The sequence below is a fragment of the Neopsephotus bourkii genome, unplaced genomic scaffold (genome assembly GCF_033783945.1).
Source record: "Neopsephotus bourkii isolate Nb327-2 ecotype Australia unplaced genomic scaffold, CSIRO-AGI_Nbou_v1 NB_1431, whole genome shotgun sequence".
Classification (NCBI taxonomy): Eukaryota; Metazoa; Chordata; class Aves; order Psittaciformes; family Psittacidae; genus Neopsephotus; species Neopsephotus bourkii.
The window spans coordinates 34,097-41,219 of NW_026901908.1; the positions used below are offsets into that span (position 1 = coordinate 34,097).

At 49.7% G+C, this 7,123-nt stretch overlaps 1 long non-coding RNA gene across 1 annotated transcript; it reads right to left on the reverse strand.

Moving 5' to 3' along the window:
* Positions 1-2,403: 2,403 nt before the first annotated feature.
* On the reverse strand, positions 2,404-6,123 carry LOC133220234 (uncharacterized). Its single transcript, XR_009727671.1, has 4 exons — positions 5,630-6,123; positions 3,822-3,934; positions 3,013-3,470; positions 2,404-2,562 (listed from the first exon to the last, which is right to left on the reverse strand). It is a non-coding gene; the product is annotated as an uncharacterized LOC133220234 (long non-coding RNA).
* Positions 6,124-7,123: the final 1,000 nt, after the last annotated feature.

Sequence of the window (7,123 nt, forward strand, 5' to 3'; positions counted from 1 at the left end):
TATAGTACAATTGTGATTGTGAAATTCGCCTCCATGACCAAAGCCTTTGGTGGTTGTGCGTAAGTAGCAGCTACTTGGCCATAGACAGAGCAGAATCCAAACAGCCCCAGAGGCACCATGCTTTTGGTATTACTGTAGGGATGACCCAGAGGAGAGTTTCTGTCTCCGCTGTCCCTTCCACGACAGTTTTGCAGTCCTGCACTGAAATTGCCACTGCTCAAAGCAGTGGAGGAAAACCAGTGAAATAATACTACTAATAAAGAGCAATAATATAATAATAATAAGACAGCTGTATCTGAAGAGGGGAAGCCAGTACCCACAAGCAGAGGGGGCTGGAAAGTGGCACCCTGTGCCCTGGCCCAGGAATCAAACACAGGGAAGGCAGATGTGAACACAGACTGTTTATTTGAAATGGGGACATAAAAACGGGACGGGGGGTGCGGTGAGAGGTGGGAATTACATATTGACAGTTAAAAATAGTAAAATGATAGTAAAATTACGGTGCAAACATTAGTTTAATTGTTACAACAACAGGGGTAGAACAAAGTATAACAAAACCCAATAAATATAAATAACAATAAAACAACAAAACAAGTGCAGTTTAACAACAGCAGAACAAGAATATTAGAACATGCGAAAAACAAACACAGAACAATAAAATCGCCAACGGATCTTCACAGCCGCTGATGTTTTGCTGCTGATGGCCCAAAAGGCCACTTGGTGTCGGAGCTGTCCTCCTCCTTGGGGAAGAACAAAAACCAAACAGGGCAGGTTTAGTCACATCCACGTGCACCACCGTTTAGAAGCAAGGAGCTGCTGTAACAGCTCAGCCAGAAAACCAAAGTGTTCTTCCATTGAAGAGCATTTAAATATTTGTGGGGTTTCTGTAATTTAGACTCCCCCCCACACACACTCCCACGGCTCAGAGAGTAAAGGAGCCGGCAGCAAAGCCCTCCTGGGGGTGGTGGGGACCCTGCGGGCAGGGGGGGCAGCTCCCGGGTGACCCCTGGCTCTGGCAGCCTCTGCCCCTCTCCCAATGAACGGCCCCATGGGAGACAGCACCGCAGCTCCTGGGAGCTGGTAAACCCCAAATGGGCGGGGACGGGCCACAGATGGAAAACAATTTGGATTTGGGGAGGATCCCTGTCCGCTCTGAACGCCCCAGCGGGCTCCAGAGCACCCAAACATGGGGAGGGGCACCAGCAGAGAGGGGAAGAGAAGGGAGCAGAGGGACTGCCAGGGCTGGAGCAAACGTTTGCACCTTAGGAAACACGGCTAAATAAAGCCAGGGAGGAAAGGCTGCAGAGATGCAGAGACGTTCATCCAGCCTCGGGGGTGGAACTCTTCCAGTAGGAAGAGGTTGGTTCACCCCATGTCACCCCAGGCACTGCCACCCAGCACGGTTTCTTGCTGGCAGCACAGAAGGGGCCTGACCCCATCACCCCGGTCCTGCCTCAGGGCTGCTCTGGACCAGAGCCCCGTGGGTGGGGGCCAGCAGCACTGGCCGTTACTTATTATGGGAATGATGGATCCGTGCCTTTAGCCGCTTGCGAGTTCGCTGGGTCCTGGATCTTGCCTGCGTCAAAGAGGCAGGGGTGGATGAACCTGGAAGCACAAAGTTTTGCTCAGGCCTCTGCAGCGCACTCCAAGCTGGCACCGGGGCTACCACAATCCCTATCCCAGGAGGAATGGAAGGTTTTGCATCCCCAGAGCCCAGCAGCCACCACCTGAGCCAGCTCCTACAGCACAGCCTGGCCCTTCTGCCTTCCCCCAGCCCAAGGGGACAACACGACCCATCAGCTCCTCGAAAACGGTGAAGTCCCTTTATTATTGCTTGGAAGACTTACCGTAACCGAACTACCAGCACTTTAGTGCAGACTCCCTGAAATGGCATAAGTGGTGGAGGCATGGGTCAAGGACCCAGGAAGAGGGGACCTGGAAGGGTAGGGCCGGGACAACGTGCACACTGTCAGCAGAAGGGTCATTGGAAGAGAAATTGCTATCACCTTAGGGCCAAAATCTCTTCCCAGACTCTTCTCATGAACACAGAAACAGCACGAAGGGGACTGGAGACTTCCTCCCCACAGAGCCTCTGGTTACAGTACAGCTGGGAAAAAAACAGGTAGAAGTTTTAGTTGATACTGGAGCCTCCTATTCTGTGCTCAATACACTAGAGTCAGTCTTTTCAGTCAAGAAACAGTAACAGTCATTGGTGCCACAGGTGTTGGGGAGAATCACTCATTCTTTAAACCAATCAAGTCTAAATCAGGAAAGCATTGGGTGACCCACCAATTTTTCCATTTGCCAAACTCCTCTAGAGCACTACTAGGAAGGAAGTGTCACGGTGAGCTCTCTTCTGGCCCCTACGTGGAGGACGTGTCCCTGCAGAGCCCTGGGGGTTTTCTCTTCCCTTGGATCCTCTGCATATTTTCTTCACCTTCTTGATCCTGCAGTCCCGCGATGCCTCCAGGAAACAGACTATTCTGACCTTGATCCAGCTCTGCCACGGAAACGTTCTTTGTCTGTTGGCATTCAGCGCCTGCTCCAGCCTGCTCCTGGCACCTGGAGAAAGGACACTGATCTTAGTTCAGGGTTGTTCTTGCAGCTTCCTCATGGCTTCAGGCCCATCCTCTCTTCTTATAGCAGCACTTGATATGACACAGAAGACTGCACCAGCACTAGGTGCTGGAAATAGAGCATGGTCTTCCAGACAGGTCTGGCCCTTGCAGAGAAGTAACTCCCCTTGATACTCTCTCGGGCCTCCCTTTCACCTCTTTTCACAGGTAGCCAGTCTCAGAGAGCAGACAGCTAGCAATTTATACAAGTGCAAGAATTTTGTGCCAAGCAAGGATGGAGAAGAAAGAAGCTGGGGAACTGTAAACCAGACAGAACTCAACTAGACAAACAGTCCTTCTCTCCTAAGGGAGAAAGTAAAACCGCTGGAGAACAGCAACCACAAGATCAGGAACAAGAGAGGGCTGGTATTCAACACGCTTTCCCACTTGCTCTTACCTGACACAAAAGAGTAAATACGCATGTTGGCAGAGAACTGTCTTAATATCACAAAGAGCCGCAGAGTCATCGTTCACCTCCTACAAATGCCTGGGGTTGGCCTGCAAAGAAAGGCAACACCATCTTTGGATTAACTGCAGAGTTTAGGGAAAAAAACACAGACAGGACTCTGCTGAAGGACACAACACACAAACACAAATCAAAACAAGTACCCCCCTGAGGATTTTCCCTAAGAACAGTGCTTGCCAGGAGCACCTGCATCACCCTTTCTCTTCGTCGGCACTGATATTTATATTGCTGGAAACAAAGTTGACTTGTACCTTTATGAAGCAGTAAGTGTCCTGCTGAGGGCTGAAACCTTTGTGTACCAGGACAGCATACAAGGAATAGAGCAGTGGCTCTCCAAGTGCTTGACACATGTATGTGCCAAGGTCCAAGTATTCTGGATACTGCACAACCTAAAGAGACACCAAGAAGACACAAAAATTATCTTAAGAGTCTCTAGGAAACAGCCAGAGAAAACTTTGTCACCAAACATAGGCTAGAGGCTGGAGAGAGAGGGAAATAGATCTTCATGGCCCATCAGAAGTAGGTATTGACATCTCTGGCACTGAAGTGGCAGAAAACTCTTCTTGGCCAAACTAACTCTTGACACAAAGAGCAAGGCCCAGCTATTGCCCTGACGTTTCTCAGATGTCTGCTCGACAGCATCATCTGCAGCCACTAACAACTTCCAAACAATGATTCATTTGCCTCTGGGGGATGTCTCCTTCCAGGCAGCCAAAGTGGCAGTGCACTCGTATACGTACCTTGCTCATCTTTCTGCCGGAGAAAGGATCAAATCTCTTCTAAGCACAGTGTCAGGACATTGGAAGAACGATGCATCGTAAGCCTCTTGGATGCAGCAGCCAGCTGTTCACACCTTGAAAACAAGCACGGACCCAACAGTTGCAACCTATCTTCTCACCAGTCCACCCCCCCATCCAACAAAAGCGAATAACTCGGAACAGGTTTCAAGGATCACATGTGCCTACTCCTCTCAAAGCATGTTTTCTCGCATAATAGCAGTGGTCTTTTCATTAACCCATACAGTGCTCGTCAAGCTTGCTAGCATGGAGAAGACTGTGGGCTGTAAGAGGCCAGCCCTGCAGCAAAATAATGGTAGTGCCAGCTATCTACCACTGCTTGCCCAGAGACTTGGGCAAGAGTGACTTCATGCACCCTTTTGGCCAAAAGAATCTGGGCAAATCAACATGTTGCCACACCACCATAAAGCTATGCTATCCCTGTCTTTAGTGTCTGGACACCCTGAGCAAGGCAGCTCTGATTACCTAAACACACACCAGTGCTATGCACAGACACCACAAGCAACATGACTGCGAGACATGAGAAGACTGCACGAGAACGACTCCATAGGCGAGATGCTGCCGGCAGAAAAGCTCTACGGCACCATGGTGGCACCGATGATCTATAGTGGCCCCAGGAAAAAGAGGCTGCTTGGAAACATCAGTGAAGCGACAGAGACAGATCCACTCTTTAAGCTATAATCGCAAGGTGAGAAGGGCTCAACAGGCGCTATGCCAATGAGGTGATGCACTGGAGACTCGTGAAGGCTACTGAGGTGCCTGTGGACCACAAAGACCAATGGAGATGCCAAGACCAGAGGAAGGTACAGTAGAAGACAGGCTGCACAAAGTACACAACAACACGGGCACGACCCTGCCCTGCCCACACTGGTCTTGCTCCGAAAAGGAACCCGCTCCCTCTACCTGCCCAAGGGGACTGTCTTGGACAGCCCTCTCTCCCACGCTCCATTTGAAACCCCTCCCTGAAACTCCCCACCTCATCCCTTGCCCCCACCGTTCCCTTTCCCCCGTCATCCCCACAGCGTTCCCATGACTGCTTGATCAGAGGTGACTGTACGACCATTGCCTAAACAGTGTAGACGTACCAACACATTCACCACAGACTCCTTTCACTCTCCCACCTACTCCGACTCTAAGCCTCCGGGCAGAGCAGTTCTAAGCCACAGACCCTGGCACTAGACAGAACAGTGCACACGATGCAGCTCAAAAATGAGAGAAAACTCTCGGCAACAAGAATGACACCCAGACCCGAGACTGTCTGTCAAGAAGACCTATGGGGCCGCCAGGGTGAGGCAAGGAGGCTCTACAGCAGCTCCAGAAAAAGAATGAAGGAAACAATATCGAAGAAGGAAACTACATGAAATGATAAGGGGGGAAGGAAGGGGAGAAAGCAAGGGAGAAAGCAAGATTAAATTAATTTAAATGCAGGAATGGAATGAAATTAAATGGTGGAATTACGAAAGACTTGGGTTGGAAGGGACTTTAAAGCTCATCCAGTTCCAGCTCCCTGCCACGGGTAGGGACACCTTCTACTAGACCATATACAGGGGAAGCTCCCGTAGTCAGACGTGGTACCCCATAATGACAAAACATGGCTCTTTGCATCAGTTTTCTGCATGTTCACATTAGTTCTTTTAGTCAGACACAGAAATCAAAGTCATCTCTTCTTCTGTGGTAGAAGTAATCAATCTTTGAAGGAGAACAACAAAAAGAAGTTAAAGCAGGTCCTTTTATCCTTGCAAGATGCTTACCACAGAAGTGTTTCTCATATTAAATGTTCTTCTCTACCCTAAAGGGTCCCCATTTCCTCTGTTCCCAAAGCTGTTGATGGGCTTTCAGAGAAAGGAACACGCAGTACAGAGTCTGAGGACTTTGAATGGAGAACGTTTACCGAACACTATAACGGCAAATCAAGCAGAGAGCAAACCTTAAAGGGAAAACCTGGGAGCCAAAGGACTAACACCACCCCAGTAAAACTGTCCTAAGCACATCAAGGACCATAGGCCTGGAGGCTGATGATGGCTCTTGGATGGGCTTCCCTCCCCCAGATGAAAACACCTCTTAGTTCTCTGTGCTCAGCCCAAGGAAGGAAAAGGCGACAGCCCCCCACCTTGACATCCGTAGGCATGCCTCTAGAAGGGCTCATTTCTTGTTGCTTTAGAGACACTGCCTGGCCAGTTACAACACCTACAACATTCTGACTTCATGCACCCCTACCCACACCAAGCTGGGACACGCAGAATGAATGTGGAGGCTCAGGTGATCTTTCACACACACACACACACACACACACACACACACACACACACACACTGCTACCACTGCAGCTACTGACATCTAGCTGTCGCCTTGAAGCTGCCCCAAGGGTCAGGGCGTAAGGTTCTTGTTCTATGGAGGTACTACGGAAGACATTTCTGGTGACAGAGTATTTCAAATAGGTAAAGCACAGCAGAACATGCTGTTGACAACCTGATGAGAATCATCCCCCAGGCGTATCAGCAACAAGGACTAAGGTGGTCGATTTAAGTTGCCTTTGAGTTACATTCCCATTAAAATACACCACCACAAGACACTTCTCTGAAGTGAAGGCTGACAGCAGCGTACAAGGACAGTCCTTTTCTGGACACCTCACTCCTGGGCAGAAATCCTAGAGACTTCATTTAATGCCAGGAATCCAAGGAGCTACAATACGCTTTTTAACGCCAGCACAGCAAACAAAAATGACACGGAAACCCCTGAGGCACTAACGAGCAGCTCAAGGGCTCCCCCTGAGCCCACTACCCCTCACAGACCAGACACCTCTTAAAAAGAGGTTCCTGCAAAGAAGCCACGGGCAAAAGATAACCCTGGGAAGTCCGGCACAAGCAACCGATGTAGAAACGGCACCGCTGATCCTCCTCCTGCTCCTCCCACGAGCTCTTTACCAGCCACGCAAAGAGGCAAAATCAAGGACGAACAAATCAGATCTGAGAAGAATTTGGCCCCCAAAATTCGACAAGATCAAGAAGCCTGTCTGAAATACAATTCACACCCACTGTCGTGTAGGATGAGTCTCGCCCTCAGCACATGTGCCTTGACACGGTAGCTGACTGTGCCAAGTCACTGCCACAAGCAGATGTTCAAACCCAAAGCATCCAGAACAGGCAGACAAACCTCTACCGTTTTTCAGCAACGTTTCAAGTCACACAATAGTCAGTCAAGGTCTTTACAAAACATCCCTGAAGAAGAACAGAAGCCTCTTTGGC